Source organism: Daphnia pulex, chromosome 3, assembly GCF_021134715.1.
Source record: "Daphnia pulex isolate KAP4 chromosome 3, ASM2113471v1".
NCBI classification, from domain to species: Eukaryota; Metazoa; Arthropoda; class Branchiopoda; order Diplostraca; family Daphniidae; genus Daphnia; species Daphnia pulex.
In genome coordinates this window covers 5,187,860-5,213,861 of record NC_060019.1, presented here as the reverse complement: position 1 = coordinate 5,213,861, position 26,002 = coordinate 5,187,860, and the positions used below count along the sequence as shown (strand labels likewise).

The 26,002-nt window shown below is 37.8% G+C and overlaps 2 long non-coding RNA genes across 2 annotated transcripts; one reads left to right on the top strand and one right to left on the bottom strand.

Moving 5' to 3' along the window:
• Window positions 1-963: 963 nt before the first annotated feature.
• LOC124191600 lies at window positions 964-2,150 on the bottom strand. The gene is made up of 2 exons (XR_006873494.1): window positions 1,970-2,150; window positions 964-1,905 (listed from the first exon to the last, which is right to left on the bottom strand). It is a non-coding gene; the product is annotated as an uncharacterized LOC124191600 (long non-coding RNA).
• A 16,763-nt stretch (window positions 2,151-18,913) lies between these two features.
• LOC124191597 lies at window positions 18,914-19,730 on the top strand. Its single transcript, XR_006873493.1, has 3 exons — window positions 18,914-19,193; window positions 19,265-19,532; window positions 19,590-19,730. It is a non-coding gene; the product is annotated as an uncharacterized LOC124191597 (long non-coding RNA).
• The last annotated feature ends 6,272 nt before the right edge of the window (window positions 19,731-26,002 follow it).

The window sequence follows — 26,002 nt, the reverse complement described above, 5'->3', positions numbered from 1 at the left end:
CGTATAAATTGCGCTCGATCGTTTGGCCCGACGTCAGCCGCCGCTCAGAAAAAGAGGATGAATCATCGTTTATTTGATGAAGTTCTGGCTGTTACTTTATAACTTTTTCCTAGATATATAGGCTATATAGGAATAGGATATATAAATAGCTCTAGATATACTTTTTGAAACTGTTAGTGTATTTTTTTTGTAAACGCCGTGTTCAATTTCCCTTGTCAATGCGACGAATCGAGCTTGTTGATTGTGCCAAATCGATCGATCGATTTCGTCTATCCGAATAATTGTGTATTGTAGCTTATTCTCGAAAGCCACGCATTTTCTTTGTCGATGCAATTGCGTGCGCAATGCCCTTATCCGCTGATTGTTTGATCAAAAAATTCCAGGAAACCTACCCGAAACGATTTTGCATGTTATTTCACCCGTCCTCCCAAGGGGTTGGGCAGTGCAGAGGGGGATTTTCCTTGGGTGCCGCCCCCAAAACATTTAGAAATAAATAGATAATGAAGTGACAATACTTCCCAAAGCCTAGGGGAAATTAACAAAAACTCCTTTTTTTCCCTTTCTGCTGGGGAAAGTTCCAAAAAATAGTTCAGCAACCACACGTAGTTGTTGCACTACGCTTATCACAGTGTCACACAGGACCCTACGGCGGGGCTTTGCCCCGCCATCTCACATCTCAATAATTGAATTTCCCACCCACTAGATGTCATCACGCGAAGGACTGATTGTACAGGGTAGTTTTCACGGCTGATTTGCTTGCTACTTTTTTAAACATTGTTTTGATTAAGGGCGCTATCTGCGGCCTCTCTTAGCACTAATTAGCTAGTGGCTGTAAAAGGAAATTTCTCTACCTTCCTTTTGTTTTCTTCCCCCATACTATTCTTCCTTTTCGTTTCCTTTTCTGCCTTTTTTCCAAATGTTTTCCAAAAACAACTAAGGACTTCCCTTTTTGCCTTTTCAGCAGGGGAACTTTCCAAAAAATGTTCCAATGCTGCACTGCCCAACCCCTTGCGTCCTCCTCCTCCGGGTTCACTAAAAATCTCATTTGTCTAATGTCGAAAATTATTGCCCTAATTTGTCAACACTGTTCTTTTCCCCATCCCCCTTCGTCTAAAGTCGTCGAGCCCTTTCGCGCCCTGGCGAGAACGGGCAGTTCAGAACAAGACGACGACGACGAGAGTCGGCCTCTCTCTCTCTCTCTCTCTCTCTAATTTTCCAAGCCCCTTAACTATTCAGTTTTGCCCACTTATCTCAACTGTATTCTATCATTGTTCTTAATACAATATAGAAACAGAGTTAGTTATTCTCGACATATAACTACTGCATATGAAGCCCGGTATTGACCTCACAACTTTTTTCTGTGGTTAAACCATCATATTCGAAAATATTTGAGCTTTAAACACTTCAAGCAAAGTGCATCAAGACAATTTGCTTACCAAGAGAGGAGCTGCCACCCCACCGGCACCTCCTCGTAGTATCCTTAGCTGTTCATTCTTAGATTTTCCCTACACCTTTCCATGCTAGAGTTCGTTACCTGTGCAGGGAATGCAATTAATTAGAAATCTATTGCCGTATCAAATTTATTGAGAGCAATACCGTATTGCACAATACGCATAAAAGAAACCAAAAGAAACTGAAAACTTTTTTCAAAAAAGTCAGCTATATGTTTCAATGCTCAAATGAAAAGAAAAAAAAGTTAATTAAGTCCCATCTCAATCTTCCATGCGGCATACTTAGAGGCAGCAAACTTTGCATTTTTTCAATTATCGTCTGTACCGGTTGCAAGAAGAACGCCGTTTCGATAAACCGAAAAGTTCGGTCTGCCATCAGGGCGTGCCTTTCCTTTTTGAAAGGTTATTCCCGGGGTCTTTTCCAATTGGTTGAATGGGGAGACAGGTGGTGAATCTGAAGAAAAAAAGATGGAAGGGTAGTCTATAGAACATTAAATGATCTTTAAAAATGAACTTACCATAGACCGAATTCATAAACGGTGCAAAAAACTTTTCCAATGTTTCAAAAGAGAGATCCGAGTCAATGATGAAGGCTCCGGAGACGGCCTCGAACACATCAGTTTCAAAAAGAGGGAATTGCAACTTGAGTTGCGATGATCTCTTCATTTTCCGCAAGTTCCCTTTCAAACGGCTATAAAACTGAACAAAAAAAAAAGTTATCTTACACAAAATTAGAATTTTAAAGATTTAAAACTTACAGCAAAGGCAAAGTTTTCTCGTTCAGCAAATTCAAGAAAGTGTTCCAGTTCTTTCACCAAATTTGGCGGAAGGTTTTGAATACAAGCATTAAATTTATGCTTTGCTGCCAACATTCCAAATGCGTCGTTATACATACACAGGCTGAGCGTAATTGAGAAATGTCTCCAGCACTGTGATACAATGATTGCTTAAAAAAATGAAGAGCAGCAAAAAACCCTGATGATAAACAGAGCGGTTAACATAGTTAGTTCATTGCGATTTTTTTTTAGAAAACTTACCTAATGCAGCATCACCAATGACTTCCAGGCGTTGATAATTCAAACTGCGAATGGAGTTGCAATAAGTTAATGCTTCCAGCAAAACCTCCTTGTCGTTGAATGAATAGTTCAAAATTTCTTCAAATGCCTTGACTGCACTCAACTGGTTGCTGGTAAGAGGCTTAGATTTTTTGGATTTGGGCGGTACTGGACTTGCCAGCGCCTTCCCAAGACGTTTGACTGCTTTTTTATTATTTTAATTGGAGAGCCTTCCGCCAAAATATCGTTTTCATTTTCTGGCCATAAACAAGAATGAAAAGAAAATCGCTATAAAACAAACTAAATTTAATGCACCTGCTGCAGTTTCTGGAAGAGATCCTGGAACTGGCTCTGCATGCATATCGACCTTTTTAACGTCACCATTAATCCGGTCGACAAAATCCATAAATTCCATGAGTTTGCCATGTGATATTTCAACTAGGACTTGAACGACTTTAGCTTCAGCCATTTTTCACAGATTCAACACAGAAACTAAGCGTGCAGATGTGAGGAAGAAGAACAAAAAAAAAAGAAAAACGAAAAAAAAAGAAAGTGGCTAGAAGAACTCCGTCACGGTAAATCACAAATGTTGGTCTACCGTCAGGGAGCGCCTGTCCTTTTCGGATGCTGATCCCCGGCGTGTTCTCCAGTTGAAGGAAAGGGGACAAAGTTGGCGAATCTAAAAAAAAAAGATAGAAGGATAGTCAATAGGACAATAAATGATCTTTAAAAATAAACTTACCGTAGACTGGAGTCATAAACCGTGCGTAGACTCTTTCCAGAGTTTCAAACGAAAGATTCGCATCAATGATTATTGCTCCTTCAACGGCCTCGAACACATCCGCAAAAAAACTAAGGAATTGCAACTTGAGTTGCCATGATCTGGCCATTGGCCGCAAGTTCTCTTTCAAACGGCTTGAACATAAAAAAGAAATATAATACAAAAATTAGAATTTTTAACATTTGAGACTTACAGCAAAGGGGAAGTTCTCCCTCTCCACAACTTCGAGAAAGTCATTGAGCTGTTTAAGCAAAATCAACGGAAGATTTTGAACATGCTTATGAAATCCGTATTTTGCCGCCAAAACCCCGAATGTATCATTACAGACACAGGCCGAACGGAGTTTAGTAATGTCTTCTGAAGTGTGAGTCAAAGATTTTTTGAAAAATTGCAGTGCAGATAGAAATCCTAAAAAAAAACAGTAGTTAACATGGTTAGTGCACAACAATGACACATTTAGATAACTTACCTAAGGCTGCATCTCCAATTAATTCTTAGCGTTTATAATTCTGACTCTTCATGGAATTGCCATGAGTCAGAGCTTCCAACAAAATCTCCTTGTCGTTGAAAAGTGTAATGAAGAACGTTCTCAAACTTTGCCAATGAATTTAGCTCATCTGTGGTGAGAGGCATAGATTTCTTCTTTTTTTGAGGAACTGGACTCGCAAGCACCTCCCCAAGACGTTTAGTTGCAATTTGAACTGGCCATTATACAAGAATAAAAAAAAAAAAACAGGAAAAAAAAATTCAAATACCTGTTGCACATTCTTGAACAGGCCTTGTGGTTTCGCTATCCTTTTCAATCGTTTCAACATGGGCACTAATGCGATCCATATAATCCATAAATTCCATAAGTTTTTCGAAAGGCATGCTGACTTCAACTCGCATATTTTTCGGTTGAGCCATTTTTGGTAAATTCAACACAGAAACTGAGCGTCCAGATGTGAGGAAGAAGAACAAAAACAAAAAAAAACAAAAAGGCAAAGTTTTCTCGTTCAGCAAATTCAAGAAAATGTGTCGTCACATACACAGGCTGAGCGTAATTGAGAAATGTCTCCAGCACTGTGATACAGCGATGATTGCTTAAAAAAATGAAGAGCAGCCAAAAACCCTTATGATAAACAGAGCGGTTAACATGGTTAGTTCATTGCGACAAAATTTTTAGAAAACTTACCTAATGCAGCATCACCAATGACTTCCAGGCGTTGATAATTTAAACTGCGAATGGAGTTGCCATAAGTTAGGGCTTCCAGCAAAACCTCCTTGTCGTTGAATGTATAACTCAAAACTTCTTCAAATCCCTTCACTGCACTTAACTGGTTGCTGGTGAGAGGCTTAGATTTTTTGGATTTGGGCGGTACTGGACTTGCCAGCGCGTCCCCAAGACGTTTGACTGCTTTTTTATGATTTTAATTGGCAGGCCTTCCGCCAAAACAACGTTTTCATTATCTGGCCATAAACAAGAATGAAAAGAAAGTTGGTAGAAAAAAAAATTCAACGCGCACCTGCTGCAGATTCTGGAAGAAATCTTGGAACTGGCTCTGCATCCATATGGACCTGTTTAACGTCACCAAATATTTTTACAAGCAAACCCATTGTTCTTAACGTAGATAATTTTAATACTATGGAAAAAGGAAAAAAGCGACGAACGAAAGGACTTAGAAAAAATTCGTAGAAAAGCCCCTACCAGCTAGTAAATGACACACCCACCAGAGGGCTAAATAGGTAGATTTTGCTCGATTGGTCACCGAGGGCTTAAGAAAGGATTCAACGTTGAGCGCAGTAACCATAGGTCTCTGACAATTCCTACACTGTGACACCACCACCCCTCCACCACTCTGACTTTACCACGGTAGAGAACACGGTCGAACACTCGTACAGAGTGTTCGACATCTTTTTTTGTACTTGTTTCCATCGCGGTTTACGTTTTTTTTTGGGGAAAATGGGGAGAAGAGGAAAGAATGGGAAGAATGAGAGGAAATATTGACCCCCTTTTTTCATACGCCCTCTTGTACCCATTCTTCTCTCGGGCTAATTGCTCTGTGGATTATTCCCCGAAAAACGTGAACAACACTTTTCAATAACGGGCGAAAAAGTAGTCGGGTCTATCGGGTACCAGGAACAATCCTAATTTTTTTTAGAATTTTAAAACAATGGGAAGGGTAAATAGGTTTTCGTCGGAATGAAAAGTATCCGGACAGTAGAGAGGCCCATATCTAAATGGGCTTACTTTAGGTTCAAATTGTGACTCACTGGGAAATGCTAGAGAAATGCAAATGGTCTTCAAAAAAAAAAGATCTGCGTTTCTTCTATGGCACCCGTGAGTCACGATAAAAAAAAAATTAGTATTCTTTCCCTACCCACCATCAAAATTGATTTCGTTCAGATATCGGATTATGAGAGCCATGCACGGCTGCCGGGTCTACGGAATTATTTATTCTCCCCCCACGTCCCTACTAACCCTTTTGTTTCAGAAAATCGTGAGGGGGGAGACTAAGCAATAGGGTCTTTGCATGAAATTTCGATTTGTTTTTAACATACTTCATGAGAATCAGTTTTTCACGCTGATTCTCATGGTATTTTTTATTTTTTTTTAAATCAATCGAAGTGTGTGTTTTTCTAGTTCAAAGTTCGAATAAGCGCCTCCCATTTCAAAACGGGGTCTCAGCCATTTTTGATGGGCGGTGCTTAATTTGTGATGAATTTGTAGACGACGCTCACCAAAATCACCCTTTACGTATTTCGCCTTAAGGCCCTAAGGGCGAAAGAGGGTTGTATTCAGCCGTAGGCAGTACGAATCAGTACTTCAATTTCCGTCATGATAAGTTATTTTTTTTTTAAATTTAATCTACGCTTAAATAATAGTTCTATTGATAAAGTCTTTAGATAAATTTTGTAAACCATGAATAACTAGAAACTTTTAGAGGATAGCCAGTATAAGATCCACATGTCCAGTTTTACCACCACATTTTTCCTAAACAACCATTTTTTTCCCCTATTTTTATAAATTCATTTATTCGTAAACATACAACGTATATGGCGACAAAAAATGCCCTAGTGTTTTATAACTAACGGTCTTTACACTAATATAATCTATTTCCGAATAAAATGGTTACAAACTGAATTAAAGACAAAATAATATTTTTCCCTATATGACCTCACTCTCCCCTAGTGATGTCTATCAAGTAAACTCGACCAATTCTGATTGTTTTTTCTTTCTTAAAAAATCACAACGCCTGGCGTGTCACAGCGAGTCCCGTTAAGAGAAACATCGAATACTTAATTTGTTACAGCTATTTGTCATTGTCAATACTAAAAAAAGGAGAATACAGACTATGTTATTAGTTAATGATGAATGAAATGTAATTAAAACTTTTTTTTTTACCATTTTTGACATTTTTAAACAATTACAGAACCTTCTCAGTCGATCATTAGATTCTTTCAATTCAATTCATTAATAATGATGGCCGCCGTTTTGGCATATTGCAAATTACATTAGAAGTTGCCTGATTTTCTAAGTTTGGGCGATATGGCGAAAATGGCGACTTTCATCTTTCATAAAGTAAGCATTTTTTAGATTCGTCTGCTCATCACCTTCCCATACGGTCGTGTCTCGTGTGGTGAACAGCGTGATGTATAATAAAGTTTAAAATAGGATGACAACTCTTCAGGCAAACAAATGCAAGGACGGAAATTTCGAAATTCTCGGCCATCCAGTTGTTTCTCCTGAATCCTGGCATTTCAGGACTATTCCATCGCTTACAGCAATCAGAAAGTAGAAGTTTAGGAAAATCATCTTGTTTGGTGTAATGTGAATCGTTACATTAAATGCCAATCGTTGATCAATCTTTTCATCCTTTATTCTTCTTTTCATTATATAATCATCATCATCATCATAATACCACATCATTACATCTTTACATAATCATCATTTACGCATCGTTATATTGATTAGTCTTCGTCAAGCAAAACCTTGATTACTTGTTAAAAAATGAAGAATGTTTTTGGAAAAATAACTCATTTACATCGTAAACAGAGTTGGATACGATCACCTTTTTTTGTTGTCGTGCTCCATTCCCGCTCTTTCCCCAATTTTCATACCCCGCTCTGATAACCGATCGAATCTTTGTAAAAAAAATCCGATCAAATCCCGATCACCGATCCCATCAAAATACATACTTAAGAATACAATAAAAAATGCATTTTTTTCAAATGCTTGTTGTATTAGAGAGGGAATGACAATAACATTCTATAGATAGTGTCCACTAAACATTTTGACTCATTTTGAGAAAAACTAACATTTCAAACTTTTCGTCACTAAGACGACTTCTAGTTGGTTTAAATATTTGCCACAAAACACAAAAACATTTTTTCTTACCAGAACAGCGTTCTCATATGGTTTTTGGGTATTAACGAGGGAAGGAGACTGATATCCATTAAAATGGAGAGGTTGCTGACGAAACAATTCTAGAGCCACCCAAATTTATTTTTGTTCAACCCTTTGCAACCTGCATCAAATGTTTTCAGCTGGGTTGGATGAACATTCTATGAATAAAAAAATGAATATCAGTTGATGTAAATCAAATCAAAGAAAAATACTGACATAGTGACGAATGCTGAATCTAGAATACTTGGCACAAGAAATATGTTGTTTGAGAGTGCATCCAGACATCAAAAAATTAAACAGAAACATGTTATTTGATTCCTTGCCTTTTCCGATATACTGAAACATATCTTGTGGCAAAAAAATAGCATCATCAGGCAGATCCAAATCAATTAACAAACTATCCCTTGCTGTCGGTGTAGAATGAGTATCAAAAGTAGTAGGCAGAGATGTGGTGAAGTGAAATGATCATCCGGAATTGTAATTCAAGAGAGATCGTCCATTAAGTTGCAAACTGGCGTGATGACACACTGAAAATTCACATATTGGGCAAAAACAATAGCTGGAAAATGGCCGACAAATATCATATAAAAACCCTTCTCTCCCTAGTAAAAAAAATCCTTATAAAAAAGCTTTCTTTTTCCCCATTCCTCACTAGATGGCGGAAATTGATTAAACGCTTGATCGGGGATATTATTCCCATCGATCCGAACACGATCCCTTTTTTGGGTTGTCGGTTCGATCAAATCAGTGCTCAGTGATCGCTGATTGATCTGGGTGATCGGAGCGGAAAACGAGCGCGCTCTGTCCAACTATCTGATCGTAAATGAGTAGTAACGTAAAAAAAATAAAAAAAAAAAAGTTATTGAAAGTATAAATCTTCTAAAATATCATCATCAATGTCGTCTACCTCCGATAGGTTAGCAATGGAGTACCCGACATCAGTGTGGTACTACGTTGACTCCAATACATGGGACTACGAGCAAAAGTCGTTGCTGCGGGCTGCAGTCTTTTCCTGGAATGTTGAATATAGATATTTTTCCATATCCAGGAAAAGATTGTTAACAGGAGGAGGATCAATGCCAGCATCCAAAACCCGAACTGAAAACTTATTTTCTTTCAAGATTTAAAAAAGGATATAAAGCTCTTCCTCAGTAGGCTTCATATTAAAATTGGGGAACCATCCCAGCCAGCAACTGCTAGCCTGGATAAGGAAATCGCTGCACATTTTTTTTCTTAAATTTTGTGTAACGCACCATTTCAAAATTTCAAAAATCCACAAATTGGAACACTGCTATTTTTTCCCTTGACATCTGCGGTCAAAAATAGACCGTAACCCCAGACCATTAGAGGAACTGAGACAGTTTTGTATTGAGTAAGTATTAAAAACTTGCGATGCAATAAACCGCTCCTATTTGTCTAAATAGGAGATGTATAATAATTCTGGTCTGGAATAGGTGTAATATATTTTCAGATGATGTCCTATTTCTATGATTGATGTTATATTTTCATGTTCACAATGTCCTCTAATTGATTTAATGTTGTTTTTCAGAAAAATAATTCCTATTTCGTCATTTCAAATTGCAATTATCTCAGAAAATTCCAATTGAAATCCAACACTTGGTGGCCAAGGCTTTTGCGGTTCTTCTCTTCATCTTTTTCTTTTTTATTTCTTCCTCTCCTTCTTCAACTTCTTCTTTTTGTTTGAATCTTCCAGTTCTTCCTCATCCGCGCAAGCTCTTTCTCCCTATCATGGTATTTATCCGGCAATGTAAATTTCTTGGCCAATTACAAATACGCGTCATAAAAACGGCTGTTTTTCTAAAGCTCATTGAAGAAAAATATTAAGCTAAAAATAAATTTAGTATTTATTTAATATTTCATTTTAAAAATACCACTTTGGTTGATGTTAATCGATAGTTCAGCATAATAGACGCCATTGCTTTTACGTCTCATGAACCCTTTGGTGACTCAAACAATATTAAGTTTTTTTTACCTGACTGTCCAGAAAAAGCCGAATAATATATGGATGAAATCCACCATTTTCGTAAAATTGTCACGAATCATGGTTTGGAAATGCAAATTTCGTCGGAAAGCGGCGATTTTTTTAAAATGTGGTCTATATCTGTTACGATTTTTCTCTAATTTGCTTACTTGTGTTAAATTTATATATTGAAATTGCTTGGTTATTATTTTTATTTAATTCATAGAGGAAACAGCCACAACATAGAATTGTAGTAGATTGGAAGCAGTTCCCGCTGAGATCAATGTTTCCTTTTCTTCCTCAATCAGGCCTTCTAATGCAGACTCTTTCTTTGTGATTTTTAGTGCCGCTACGTCAGTCAAAATTCACCAGTGCTTCAAAAACGTTTATGAGAACCGTTCATTAAACTAAAATGCAAAAGACGACTCGACGAGAAAGTTTCAAACTAATGTTTTCTGATAGAAAAATTGTGCAGCCTCACAGGGCAGCACAAAAATGGTCTATGTTTTAAATTATGGACTTTTTTATGAAAATCTACTTGCTCAAGTAAAGGGCAGTCTTTGTTTCTCAGGATACTTTAACGAATCGACCAACAGAGTCACCAAGCAAATAGTGCGTTTTTTACCCTATAACCAGGCTTACAATGACACGATACTTGAATGCAATGTTCTTTGGGCATATTGAAGCCCAATATTTCTTTTTATAACTGTTAACGCAACTTTTAGAACGCTTTTTGAAACCATCATTTTTTAACAACAAGGGCCATCCTGCATAGGCATCCTGCATCCATGGGACATCCTGCCCTACAAAGTCGTCACTGCCAACTTATTTGTTTTTCTCTCTTGTTAAAAAATAGGTTGTGGAGCGTCAAGTGAAATTTAAAAAAAAGTTGAGTTTTAGAAAAAAAGAAGATTTCAGTAACTGATTTGGAAATTAATATCTCCAGAAATGAAAATGGTATTTCATGAAGCTTTTTTGCGACGGCATGACCAACTCATTTATTACACAGCTCATATCTTTTTCTTTCTTTTTTTTTGGGTCTCTCTTCTATATTTTGTTTTTCCGATACTACCAGAGTCTGGTCCAAAAACAAACAATTGAAATCTCTATATCCCTTGTAACTGTATATCCCCTGTATCTGTGTTTATTAGTCAATTTTTTTTTGTTTTTTTCTAAGGAACTGCTGGTTATCTGGCCGCTAAGCCGGAGATAAATGTCGGACTGGTTGGGTGACTCCATAATAAACCTCAGCCTACTATCAATTGTCATAATGAGGATTGTAAACGTAAGCCAAAACCTGGTGGCACTAAACGGACTTCAAACGTAATATCTTCTCCTATTGTTCCTTATATTTTTAAAAAGTCCAAGGGCGAAGATTTTCCTTTTGTATTCAATGAAAGATTTGATTTGACGTCAAATCTTGTTTGCTACATGATCACGATGGCCAGATTTCGGTTTTCAAAACTACTTATGTAACCTCCGCGAAATCGACTTAAACGTAGTTTCGCGGTAATTTTTTAAGAGTACGGTACATTTCCCATTACAATAAAAACAAATAAAATAGCAAAAAGGCCTATAGTCTAAAGTGCATGACGCGTAACCTGCCCAATTTATAAATGCACCCTGCATGCTGCCCCCTAGAAGGACAGTAACTTTTTCGTTGTGTGACACTGGAAAATCAGTGTTTTGAACTTTAAACAAATTTATAATTTTTATTTCGTCAATCTTAATTAGAAAATGTAACCACGTTACGCACTGTTGGAAAAGGTATCATTTGATACTTAGTTTAATAGATTTTCTATTCTTTAAAGTTTTGTAATTTTAAATATAATGGTGCTACGTTTACAATTTTCAGTTAATGAAAATTGATGCCAGATAATGTTTTTGAATTGTTTAGCAATGCAATTAGTCTTCCACTCACATCAAAATTGAAATATTGCGAAAAGCTGGCTACCCTACTGAAAATGTGTACCATAGTTGAGCGAAAGTAAATATAATTAACACTAGACATTTGACCAGGTTATTAGATTGAACTATAGTGAATTCTGAAAGTGTTTTTATACTTATCAGTATATTTCACTATAATATCACTATGGTATACTAAATAACATTATTTATTTATGCATCGAAGAAACTACACTTCGAATTACGAAATATAACTTCAAATACATTTTTCAATGTGACGATAATTCAAATAATATACTGAACTACATTCATTTCAGTGATTTAAATAAAAGAAACTAAACAAATATACTAGTTTCATTGGTTTTTTAAATTAATTCATTCTAATTCTAACTGAATTATCATAATGCAAACAGATCTTGAAACAGTTCAAACTTTTTTTTTTTTTTTTTTTGGGGGGGGGGGTCAAACAAGAAAAATAATAAATTTACTGCAGCAGCAGAAGATGTTTGACCAGCAGCAGCATTCTTCAGACGTATGAATATTTTGTGTTTTGAAAAGAACAAAACAATTTAATGCTTGTTAAATAAATCATTTCAATCCAATTTACGATAGTATTAGAAACTTAGGCAGCAATTAATGAATCGTGTTGGCCAGCATTCTTAGATTTGTCTTAGGATCCTCTGAGATTATTAGCACCATCAAGGAAGTTACCATCTTAGTCCTAGTATGTAGAAGAAAAAAGAGTAAGACAATAATATTTAAATATTGATGACTTAAGAAAAGTTCCTGCCTTTTTATCAATTTTGTTTTTCACAAATATTACCAAATCAAGAACGGCAGCAGGTAAAGTAAATGAGATTGGCATGGGGTAATTTCTCTGCTTGGCAAGCTTCCAAAACGAAACTCAATCGAATCATTCCGTCTTAAGTTGCCGGCCCTGAAACCATTTTCCTTTCCCTGGGAATACAGTGTCGATTTTCTTCTTTAGAGCAACTGTCATCAACCAACAAGAATCCAGTCACCGCATGAACTTAACTGAGAAAGGAAATATTAGAGTAGCTAATTGCTATGAATTAATTTTAATTTTAACGATACCTGTTTGTGAATAATATGTCACTACATGCAAGAGGTATTTACCACCTCTATGAACCTCTGTTGATGTAAATCCCTTCCATAAGAAAGATTATTTTCAGTTTTAAAGGCGATTTTTATGTAACTAAAATAAAAATTTATTTATACCTTTTGGTGATTTAATATACAACTTCCTCGGTCTCTCATGTCTTTTTTCGTCTCTTGGTGTCCTGGTCACATATCTTATGTTTTGGAAATTTACCCTCTCTTATAACCCTTAGATTTTATATTAATCCTGGGTGAGTCTTGTACAGCAATTGAAAGCGAAGTGTTAAAAATAACAATTGGATAAATTAGCACAGCAAGTAAAAAATTATTAGTATTATTCCAAATATTAGTATATCGTAAAAGATTTTGAGAATACTATTTCTTTATTTTTATAAGAAGTTATCGAAGACTTAAGAGAGAAATTGGCTAATCACCAGCAGCAAATTGAAAGGGGATTGTAAAAAATGAAAACAGAGTAAATCAACAAAACAACTAAAAACAATAACAATATTTTATATTAAGAAACCAGTATTTTTATTAGTAAATAATAAGTGTACTGTAAAAGATTTTGAGGATAATATTCTATTGTTTGTAAAGGAAATTATTGCAGATTTGAAGAGAAATTGATAAAGATTCGGTCGTGTGGAAGTTCTATAACCGTGGCAAATGTTGATGGTAATGTATCTGTGGCATCTGATAATAATTCTGAAGACGATTGGGTATGAGAAACGTAGTCCCGCAATGATTGGGGGGGGGGGGTTCCTTCAAATAATGTGATAAATTTGCAGGCAACCTTTTTCTAAATCATCCTTTTCGTGCTGCCTATAACTCTCTTTTTCCCTTAGGGCCGAAAGAAGAAATTCAAAAAGGTTAATTTGGATGAAGGTTGTCTGCAAATAAAATCACATTTCTAGGACTGCTCACCAAACATGGTGGGGGTCCGTTTTAATCTTAGAGGGGAATATCTAAACTTTAAAGAGATTTTACATAGGGAAATTATAATTTCAAAAATGAAATAAAAATATTGTGAGAATCATTGTTATATTTCCACCCGATCCCCTATTCATGCAAAGACCCTATTTTGTATTCAATAAACTTTTGAAAACATTTGCACGTATAATCATTGAATTAGAAAAAAGTTGGGTGATGAATCGGTTAGTAGAATCAAATTGCAAACGGAGCAACAAAAAAGGTAAATAGAATATATCAAATTATAGTCAAACAAGTCGATCATTATAGAGGAATAAGTTAATAAAATAGAAGTTGTCATGAGTTATATTTTACTTCATTAAATAACAAATAACTATTGAAATTCATTTTAATGTGTTGCCATATCCCAAAATAGTTTTCTTCCCTCGGACGGAAGAGGGAGAAAGAAAAAGGGTAAAGATTTTGGGATATGGCAAACCCTGGTGAGGTGAAAAGAAATAATTGATGAAATTGAAACCAACGACTTAAAGAACAAAAAATACCAAGATATTCAGCATGGCTTGTGTCAGTTTTAACGGATATCTCTGGAAAGAAATCTTCATCTGAGCTTTATATTAATCAGCATTGCTATCTTTAGGCTTGGAACCATGAGTAAAGTTTGACTTTGCAATTTTTTCCTATAATTTCCATCTTATAATTTCCTCTGCTTGTTTGGTGACTGAGAGACTTGGGGTTTTAGATTTACATGGATCTAATCGGCACTAGAAGTTAAAAAAATATTTCGTTGCCCCATTCCAACACAAATAAAATAAATTGTTGGGATGGTAACCCTTTATATTATCCCAAATTGCTGCTACTACTTTCATGACTATACCCATAAATCACGAACATGATTGAAACCATTAATCTCTTATTTGATGCAATATCCTACAACTGAACTTTTTCTTACTTGATTGTAGTGACGACGGAAAAGGTGATTATTTGTTTGCTTCAGACATATAAGTAAGGCCTCAGTAACTGGCTCTCTTAGACATGGGACGTGGCTGTTTTAATAAATTGTTTACATCTGGTTTACATACCTCCCACTGGGTATAGATAACAGTCTGTGTATTACCCTTGGTTCACAGAGCATGTTATTTCACCAAGGTAAAAAAGAGCAGTAAAACAGTTTGTAACAGCTCTGCGCCACAGACCCGACAAAAATAGAAAAATATTCGAATGAATGATTCTTGTTTCAAAGTATGGTTTTCGTCAGTCTGTCGAATACTGCAGCATTTTTTTTAAGTCATGCATTTGCACTGCAGCGCATTTTTCTTTGTGTCATCTGGGTTTTTCTTAGCGCATTGTTTTTTTTTGTTTGCTGCCAAATGCGCAATAAATGAATGCAGTAAAACTCGCATGGAAACAGTGCTTAGACAAATTCTATTAAGATATAATATATAGCTGAGGATGGGTCTGAATACCAGTGAGAAGAATCGTTTAAATGTTACCGTTTTGTTTAAAAAAATTTGAAAAAAAACTTTGAAAAATATTAGCGGCAAGAGCCGCTGTATGAAAGAAAATTCATATTTTTTTGTTTTTGACCTTGCTGGTTTTTAAAGATAGAGACATTGTATTTAAGCCGCAGGCCACAGGCCGCGCTTCACTGTTTTTTCAGTACTGTTGTAAATTTTAAAACACAGTAACAAAAAAAAATCATGCAATTAGGCCATGAATAAAGCGTTTGCTCTAACGACTAAAATATCTTCAAGAATTGATTCAGTTAAGTTCGAGCGATAGACCGATAAAATAAATTTCAGTCCAGAAAACAGTCTCTCGACGCTTACCTGTGCTCAAGGCACTGCAAGGGCAATCTAAAATATTACGCGTTATGTTTGTAAAAAATTTTATAGAACATTTTAAAATAATAAGCTTTGCTAATACGTATAACTAACTGATGTCGTAACAAGTGATTGTCCTCCTAGTATTTTAATACATCAGTCGAGCGGTCAATCAATTTGTATTTCACGAAGTCCTGAATCATTTTCTAAATTGCGGCTTCGTCTGCATTTGAATTGGTCTTTTCACGACGCTCTGCCTCTTTTTTAACCAGTATATCTTGAAGTTCGTCATTTGTTAACCCTTCTTCATTTTCATTGGGCTGCACGGGTTGTAGTAACAAGGGTTTATTAGCTGGAGGATCGTTGTTGTTAAAAAAACGGGCAATGAAAATGAAATAATATTTATACCTTTGGATAAAGATACAGAGCCGCTAAAACAACTTCACTCTTTAAAAGGACGGGCAACCTTTTTTTCATGTGCTTGAGCAAGTTTTTAGCAAAAGTTGAGCTGAATTTTGAAATTTCTAGTTGACATTTTAAGCCACGCCCCATAAAAATCACCGATTGTGAGTTGCTCCGATTGCAAAACATTTGTCAATATACGAGCCGGTTTGAAAGTCTTGACAATATCCTCAATTATTGACCAATCTTGTCCTGTAAGCTTGAGACTGGGGTTTTTTCCGTCTTTTGTTAGTTCAGAAATAAATTCTTTTAACTCAATCAGCCTTTCTAGCATCAAACATGTTGAACACCAGCGAGTGAGGCAGTTGATTATTGGCTTTTTTTGCCCGGCAAGCCTAATTGCTGCCATGAACGTTTGGCTCCTTAAGACCTTGTAAACAACTCTTGCTTTAGCAATGGGCCTGGCTCGTCCAATGCGTCAAGAATGGCGAGTTGAAGAGTGTGATCAGCACACCGTACACCTTGCAACAAAGTTTGCACTTCCATGCTCTCCTCTCCTCTCTCATGCATTTTGTCCCTCTTCCATTCGGCGTATTAATTTTTCTTCGTTTAAGCGATCAGCAATATCAGTTTCTTCTTCTTCGTCATCACCTGTTGACTCTGTTTGAGCTAGAATACGACAGACTTTTAACATATTTGCACCGTTGTCGGTTGTTATGCTATACACCTGCCATAATTTAATACCAAAGACACAGAAAACGTCCAGCAAAATTTGTTCAAAGTTGACCGCTGTGTGACTTTTCTTGACCTCAATAATGGCAAGAGTATAGAGCTGAATTTTCCCTTTTTGGTTAAACTGAAGATTTATACCCAACAGAGCTCGGTCCAAACGGGTTGCACAATCCATTTTAATAGACACTAATCGATTTTTCACATCCTTTTTGACCTGATCACGTATTTCTTTAGCTTTGTCGAAAGAAAAAGAAAAAAGACGCGCTTTAAATTAAGTGGGTGGTTTTGTATGACCGTGACTGAACTAACACTTCACTCCAATTTTTTTTTAAGCAGTAGTATATACCGTATAGAGGCTTTGTTTTTTTTCTTAAAAAAATAGAAAAAGACTTTCAACTTAAAAGAATGATATTTAAAAGGCGAATGTTGGACTACAAAAGAAATTGAAACAAAAAAAACAGTTTTTTTCTCTTTTTTCAAAGCGATGCTACCCACTGCTGAATACGCCTCGATTCTTATTTTCTGTCATTTTTCATACAATTTTTTTTCCTAGCCCACCGTTTAGTTTTGTCTCAGTTGTTTTTTCTTTCAGTCAGACTTATTCCCCTAAACTGGTTAGAGAGCCGGATCCAGTTTTGAAACATTTTGGTTTTGACGTTACCACTAATCAAAGTAAGTGTTTTCTTGGATCTTGCCTAAATTAAGCAACAATTTTCAAGGGTAGTCATGTGGGGAACCTAACTGTTCATGTTAAACGATTTCATAAAGAAGGTTATGAGTTGTTGGTGCAAAAAAAGAAAAGTATCGTTTTGTTGCGTCAGGAAGCTGCATCATCTAGGCCACCTCAAGAAAAAAGGAAAATTGATCATTCCGTGAAAGTTAAAATTGACGAGAAACCAATTATTGATGGTTGTGTTAGTTTGGTTACAGAAAGTTGGCGTCCATTTAAGATGTTCACTTCTTGAGGGGCTTGGTGGGTCTTTGACTATAGGGGAGACTGGAGTATACCGGGACACCGGGTCAAAAGGGACAGTTGGGGGAAAAATAGTAGATATTAATAAAATTAAGACAAATTTTAGTATGTTATTTCAATACGTATATTCTACTTTGGCATGCAATTTTGTTGAGTTTTGTCAATAAATGTATGAGTTATTGACAAAACTAAAAAAACGGTTTTTTTACTTATTTTTGTCTCCGCCATTTTATGTTTATAGAACCAAATAATTGCTAACGGCATGTAAATTTAATATGGAAATGAAGATAAATCATTTCTTGGTCGTAAGGAACAAAAATTAGAATTTTAGATCAATTAGTTTAGACAGTATTAACTTAAAAAAAAAGTGTCTAAACCGGGAAATCGGGACAGCTGTTTTTGACAATTTTGGGACAGTTACGGGCCAATCAGCGTACAGCATTTTAAAGATGCTTGATTTCCTGAACTTGCAACGCAGGATATCCTACTGCTCCATGAGGGTTTTTGTTTATGTAAGAAAAAAGGTTCATTAACACAATAATCAAATTGAAACATTTATAAACTCAAAGAGTCTATGCAGTGGAACCTTTTTTCAATTTTTTTCAATTTTATTAATGAATTTTTAAGGCGAAAACGGAGGACGTCCCTCACCACCCACCCCAGTGTCCTCACTTACCCCCCAAAATAGGCTCCTCCCATAAATCTGAGTAAGCTTTAAAGTTTTTTTATGGGGAAATGGTTCATTATTAAATTATAAAAAAATATGGGGGTACATTAAAATAAGGAATACATAAAAACAAAATTTTAAAGAAATTATATGATTAGTTTGGGAGATATAGGGGGCAAACGAAAACCGTCCCGTCTTACTCCAGTCTCCCCTAAGTGCTGAAAACATAGTTCCAAAAATCAATCTTGATGCTTAGGGGTGGAATTCTAACTGTGGCTTAAAGTCAAGTTTAAGTTTTAAGTTAAAGTTAGAAAATTTTATACTTAACAAAGTATTATTTTTTTTTTAATTTTTGCCTTTACTTAGTTAAGTACTAGGTAGCAAAAGTCGACTTAGACTTCTGTAGGGAGGAGCTTATTTCAATTTGTATAAGCCAATGAAAAACGTCGTTATACAAGCAAACAAGGAGTTCCGAATAGCAGACCAAAGTAACAAGTGAATTTTGTTTACGAAAATTCTTCTAGTTTTTCATTCGATTTTTCTTCATTGAACGGATTAATTGATAATAATGTTACGTAACGCATCGGCTACATGGAGTAGTAGTGAAACAGAAATTTTAGTTAACGAGCTCATCGGACGAAAGGTATTATTGTGTTTATATTTTACCGTTTCTTATAGTTTTTGAGTCCCATAGTTCGAACGAGAATTGCATCTCGTTTCAGTGTGATTAACAATGATTCTATTGAAAATATTTTTGACTCAATGACATTTGTTTTTCCCATAAGGATATAATATTTGGTGCACAATAAAGTACTGTTACGAACAAAATCAAACAACAGCATTGGGAGACTGAGATTGTGGCTACAATTAATCAGCAATTTCCAAGCCAGCATCCCCGTGATAGGGAAGAAACCAAGAAAAAATGGAATAATTTGTCGTCAGATGCAAGAAAAAATCTAAAAGAACAAAAGAACTCTGTAGAGCAAACCGGTATTATACTATTTCATTTATGTGCCATTTGAAAACATTTTTATAATAAAAAAAAATATTATGATTAATAGGAAAAGGAAAAGTTTTCCCAATGAAACCTTTGAACGAGAAGATTGTCAACATGATTTGGGGAGAAGTAGCGCAGCTTTGCCGGGAAACAGCATATCCATATATTATATAAAAAAATCATTCCACAAATAACATTATTTCAATGAAATTTATTAATTAGGGCGGAGTAGAGACAGACGTGATGGAAAACGCTAATGATACTCTACGTATTAGTAATAGTGCCTCTAGTGCTTCTCTCCATACAATGAATGCCTCTAGTTGTACAGTCTTGTAAGCCATAATATTCCTTTCTTATTAGCCATACACTAATTCCATATTTATTCACAGGGCTAAAACGGTTCAATCGTCTTTTCTTGAAAACGAGGAAGACGACTTATCTACATTTGAGTTTGGTGATAGCCAATCAAACCAATCATCTTCATATCAAACATTTAGTAACGTTGACTTTGCTGACGGTGTACCATCCACATCCCGAGTGGTAGCTTTGCTTCCCAAACGCACATCAACTCCGGTATTGTCTACTAAAACAACAGATCAGAGTTCTGAAAATATCGTGTTTGCGAAACGCTCTCAAGCAACTTTGGCACCGGTTGAAAAAGATATTCCACTAGTTGCAGTAACTTCATGTTCTACGACAAATGGAGACTCTTTAAATAAAAATCCTTTAGCTCTTCGTGATATTGTCAATATCGCCAAAAGAGCACATGCTGAAAAATCAAACGTTTCTGTTGCTAAGAGGTTGATGCGCGAACGTTTTTTTTGCTGCACTCTGTCATTGCAGTAAGACAGCTTATAGGAAAACCAATTAATGCCGAAAAAGACATTCTTGTAGACCTTTTAGAAATGATGAACAATCCGTCTCAATTAATTTGAAAAAGCTATGTTACAAGATTCGTTTGATTCTGTTTCATCAACATGTGCGATACAAATTTGAAAGAAATTTATTTAACGAGTGAAATCATTCAATGTCATTCGATTTCGCTTTTCTAAACCTTGTCTTCGTAGACGTAGAGCTGCTTGAGCCAAATTTTCTTGTCTATCTGGTTGATTGTCATAATCTTGTTCCTCAAAATGATTCACTGCTATATCGTCGTCGAAATCTGGTTGTCTTCGTGATGGGGCTATATTGTGAAGGATGAAGCATGCCATTATCACACGACAAGCACGTTTGGGTTGCATGCGTATTCCAAAGAAAAGAGCCGGAAACCTACGCTTTACCATACCAAAAAACCGTTCGATTACACACCTAGACTTTTTGTGAGCAACGTTAAATATTCGTTCTGGTTCATTGCTCGGCGCTGCATATTGTGTAAGTAAAAAAGGCGTACAAGCATAGCCACTGTCCCTGATTAAATGAAAAGGAGAAAAATCTCCACTTGCTAACCGTTGACCAATTATACTTTCATCAAACATTGCTGCATCATTAGTGCTTCCGGGTTTCTTTGCATAGACGCTTAACGCCCTACCATTTGCATCACAAATAGCCTAAATAATAATTTGAAATGTAGCGTGGTTTCCGAATTTTTTTTTTCAAAAGCGTTGGACTAACCTGTACGTTGATGGAATGAAAATTTTTACGGTTAACATAGATTTTTTCGTCAACCCATGGCCTTGCTATTTTTATATGACATTCATCAATTGCACCAATTATACCACGAAAACCAGCAAATTATGAGAACTCAAGACATACCTATAAATTAAAGTCAATGAGATTGGAATGAGAAACCATATAATTATTTCATATGTACCATATTTTAATTTTCTGGGAAAGAAATCCATTCTCGTGCTATAGAGCTGAGCACTTGAAACGTCATGTACGCTGCGACACACCGATGATTGACTCATTCTAAGTGTTATTCACTAGCCTGTCTGTGTGCAACTGAGGCTGAGCCTCTCTGTATTGAACTACGGCTCATTACCGCTAGGGGCTCTGCCCAATACGACAAGATACAACATCTTTCCTTTTTAACACAACCAAAGAGATGGGCATTGCAAAGATAAGGAAGTGAAACCGAAGTAAGAATGAAAAGGAGAACACAAAAACAAACAAACAAGAGTTCTGAGGCTACAACACAAACGAGAACAGTAAAACGAACTAGGTTAGTCGTTGTTAGCTGGAACCACCGCCTCTTGAGTATCTTGAACAGGGTCCAGGGGGTTGCTGGGATCTTCCGAAGGAGGAACCGTTGCTAGCTGGGCGGGATTGAGCGTTGAAGTCGGATTACTTGCCAACGACCTGGCTGGGCTGTGCGAAACACTCCGCCTGTTCTTCGCAGCCAACCTTGCGCTCGAGCGTGAGAATGACGGCCACTCTCTAGGCTTGCGTGATTTCCTGGTAATGCAGGGGATGTTGAGCGGCAAAACCCACACCCAACAGTTGAGATGCTGTTTAGCATCCACCCCAATTCCCTCCTCGTTTCTGTCAAGCTCGCCACTAGCTTCTTCTCTCTCTATCTCTCCTGTCACTAAGGTACTGTGAATAATCGTGTGTAATGAGAGTGTAATAATGGTAAATTGTATTGCCTTACGTGTGACTATAAGTCAGAACCTAGTGTGTGGAATAAAGTTAATTCAGCAACATGTAAACTCTTTTTATTCAAACTCAACAGGTTATGGGCCCAGCTGACGCCCACACAATTAAATACAAAAATGGCAGAGAATTCCGAGGGAAAACGTGATTTCACAAAATTCAATGGAGTGAATTTTCCGCAATGGAAATTTGCAGTCATGCTGAAACTGAAGCAAAAGAAACTGGATGGGATAGTCCTGGGTTACGACAGGAAACCAAATGAGGTAATTACATAAGATGTTTCAACTAGAACTTTTTCTCTTGGTCTGTGAACCACATGTGAACACGAGAAATTTTTGAGTCTACACATGGACTGTGATTCCAAATCACAGGTAACTGATTGAATGTGTACGAGAAAATTTTTGAGCCTACACATGGACTGTGATTCCAAATCACAGGTAACTGATTGAATGTGTACAAGAAACTTTTGAGTCTACACATGGACTGTGATCACAAATCACAGGTAACTGATTGAATGTGTACGAGAAACTTTTGAGTCTGCACATGGACTGTGATCACAAATCACAGGTAACTGATTGAATGTGCACGAGAAATTGTTGATTGTTGATTGTCTACACGGACTGTGACTCTAGACTCACAGGTAACCGATCAAGTGTGTACGAAAGGAATTTATGATTTGTGTGCGAACATGCCTAATGTAACTTGCAGACAGCCGAACAATATGATCATACGATCTTTTCTGTCTCTCTATTTTCAGGTATGTCAAGAAATGGAGGTAGAAAGAGTGAATGTCACTGTGATAACCAACCAGAATGAAATCCACACATGGATAGACAAGGACATTAGCGCACAAGGAATCATTTTCTACAACATCGAACCGTCTTTCCAAGTTGCACTCGAAGGATCAGGCAGCTCTAACGAGATGTGGAACAGGCTCATACTACAGCATGCTCAAGTGGCCATAGCAAATGCTGATTTCCTGCTCGGAAAGTTTCAGCTGTACAAAATGGATCCTGGTAATGAGACACAATCAAGCAGCATCAACCCAGTATCGGGGTTAACTATTTTCTTTCCTAGATCACTCTGTTATGGCACACATAAACAGACTAAAAATGATGGCAGACGAATTGAACAGCATAGAATGCCACATATCCGAACAGGCACTGATTGTGAGAATCCTACAAACGTTGCCGCCAAGTTTCAGGCATTTCCTGTCAGTGTGGGACAGCGTTCCATCGGCCGAGAGGAATCTGGTAAACTTAACTGCCAGATTGGTCACTGTTGTGTATCGATGACATTCTCCATGTACGGGAGATGTCGCGACGGTCGTGGCAGCGAAGGGCTAGAGAGAGAGATGATAGGTGGGCATTCGGGCTCGCGACTCCTCGCGTTAAGGTTCTCCCTTCGTGTCCGCATCGTATCTTACCTTGTGTGTAATCTTCGTTGTTTAACTTAGTTGTGCTGTCTTAATAAAGATCTTAACGCAGACACAACAGTCACTGAAGAACTTAGATCGAAATCACTCAAAAACGGTCAGGCCGACCCCGTTGATGTTGCGTTCTTCGCATCTCACCCGAACAGAGTGCAGAAAGAGGCAGTAGCCAATGCCGCCCACAGCAAAGACCCGAAACGAGACTACAACCCACGTAACAACAACTCCAACTATCGAGACAACAGACAAAACTACCGTGATGATTATCGAGGTCAATCAAGCCGTCATCGAGACAACCGACCAAACCAACGCAACTACCGCGAGAACCACCGAGGAGGAAAGAGCGGAAATAGAGACCGAGGCTGTTTCATCTGTGGTAGGACCAACCACAAAGCCACCAACTGCTGGGAAAGGAAAAATGACGAGAGGAGAGAATCCAGAGGCAACAAATTTGACCGAAACCGCGACTCCAAACATGACGACAACAACGACAACTCAAAGGAGTCGTTTGCAGCCCTATCCTCCGTTTGTTTTCTCGCTCGAAAGCCTAGCTACTGGTACGCCGACACAGGTGCATCACACCACATGACAAACCAACGCTCCTACTTCACCTCATTTGAAGAAATCTCTGACTCCTGGACCGTAAACGGAATCGGCGGCGTGCAAGTAAAGGCCCTTGGTGTCGGGACCGTTCCGATAGTCTCCTATATCAATGGAGAAAGCAAAGCCGGCACACTACATGAAGTCCTTTTTGTCCCAGACCTGGGAACTAACCTTTTTTCGGTTGGCATTGCAACTGATCACGGTATCGAAGCCCATTTTGCAAAAGATGGAGCAACTTTCGTGAAGAACGGCATTGAAGTCATGTCTGGGAAGAGACTTGGAAAATCATTATACCACCTTAATGTAACTGCCACAAACTCCTCTGAAGACTGTTCAACAGCCACCGTCGCCACAAGGTCGAATCGTCTTCTCCCGCTGTCACTCATCCACCAACGGTTAGCCCACCTGAACAATGCAGCTATTCTCAAAATGTCAAGATACAATGCCGTCACCGGCCTCAATCTTGACCCCAGCACCAAACATACCCCCTGTGAAGGATGTATATTCGGAAAATCATGTAGAACGCCATTCTGCTCCAGCACAACAAAATCAACCGGCGTTGGCCACATCATCCACTCTGACATAGGAGAAGTACCGGTTCCAACTCCCAACAACGAGACCTATTACGTCGTGTTCAAGGACGACTTCTCAAACTGGACATCTGTCGTTTGCATGAAGAAGAAATCCGACGCTACTAAACTTCTCATGAAATTTATTGCATTCGTCAAACGAGCCACCGATCGAAACGTAAAAATCGTCAGGACAGACGGTGGAAAAGAATACGATAACGACGCCATCAACGATTTCTTCGCTTCAGAAGGGATTGTGCACCAGATCACCAACCCTTACACCCCTCAGCAGAATGGAGTCTCCGAGCGCCTTAATCGCACAGCGATGGAATCTGCCCGAAGCATGATGCATATGAGAACGAACAAATTCACAAATCTATTCAAGAAAGTTGACCACTCAATCCTAGAACTGTGGGGAGAGTTTTTGAGAAGTGCTGTCTATGTCCTGAATCGCACTCTGTCCTGTTCATCATCATCCAATTCGTCATCAAAAACGCCGCACGAGCTATTCTTTGACCAGAAGCCGGACATCAGTCACCTCCGCATCATCGGTTGCCGTGGATACCCACTCATCCCCAAAGCCAAACACAGAAAGCTAGATCCAAAAGGTATTCCGTGCTGGCTAGTTGGATACGGCGAAGAAACCAAAGGATGGAGGATGTGGGATCCAGTCACGAGAAAAATAATCCTAAGCCGCGACGTTACGTTTGACGAAAATTTACTCATCAGCGACTTTAAAGAGGACTCCGATCCTCACGCAACAAGGCAGTCTCAACACAATTTAATTAATCCAAATCTACTAGCATCGAAAATTCTCGGTTTACCAACGGTACAAAATCTTTTTTCCTTTTTACCGATTGTTTTAAACCGTTCATTTTTTTTTCTTTTGGCCTCTCTATTATACAAACATTATAGGAATGCAATAGTCAATTGAACACTCCCGCTGAGAAAGAGCTGCACGTGTCAGAAAATCCGGACACAGAACCGATGGAAGAAGATCTCCACCAACAAGATCCACCTCAAGAAGACACTGCACCAGTAGACGAAAATACAGAGCACGGTTTGCCCCAAGAACCTCCTGCTACAGCTCCTGAGCCCCAACCGACTACTCCACAACGCAACGATGCCGAAAACCTCCGTCGAACGACTCGTCCGCACAAATACACCGCCAGGTATGAAGAATTCCGAAGATCACTTGGCCTCACTGCAACAATCAACGAGTTCAAAAATGGTCATTTCTCAGCGCTGTTCACCGAATCATTCGAGCCCCAAAGCTACAAGGAGGCACTCAAATCCGATCAAGTGGAGAAGTGGATGAAAGCCTTCGAGGAAGAGTACAACTCCCTAATTGAAAACAAAAACTGGAGACTAGTTACCCCTCCCCCAGGATGCACCCCATTGAACTGTAAATGGATTGGTAAAGTCAAGCCCGCGTATGACAACATCCAAGAAAGATACAAAGGAAGACTAGTAGCAGTCGGCTGTGCACAACAACCAGGGAGAGACTACGACCAACTCTATTCTCCAGTACCGCACCACGAATCAATTAAAGCAGCCCTCACCGAGATCGCCTTCCGGAACATGGAAGTTGCACAATTCGACATCA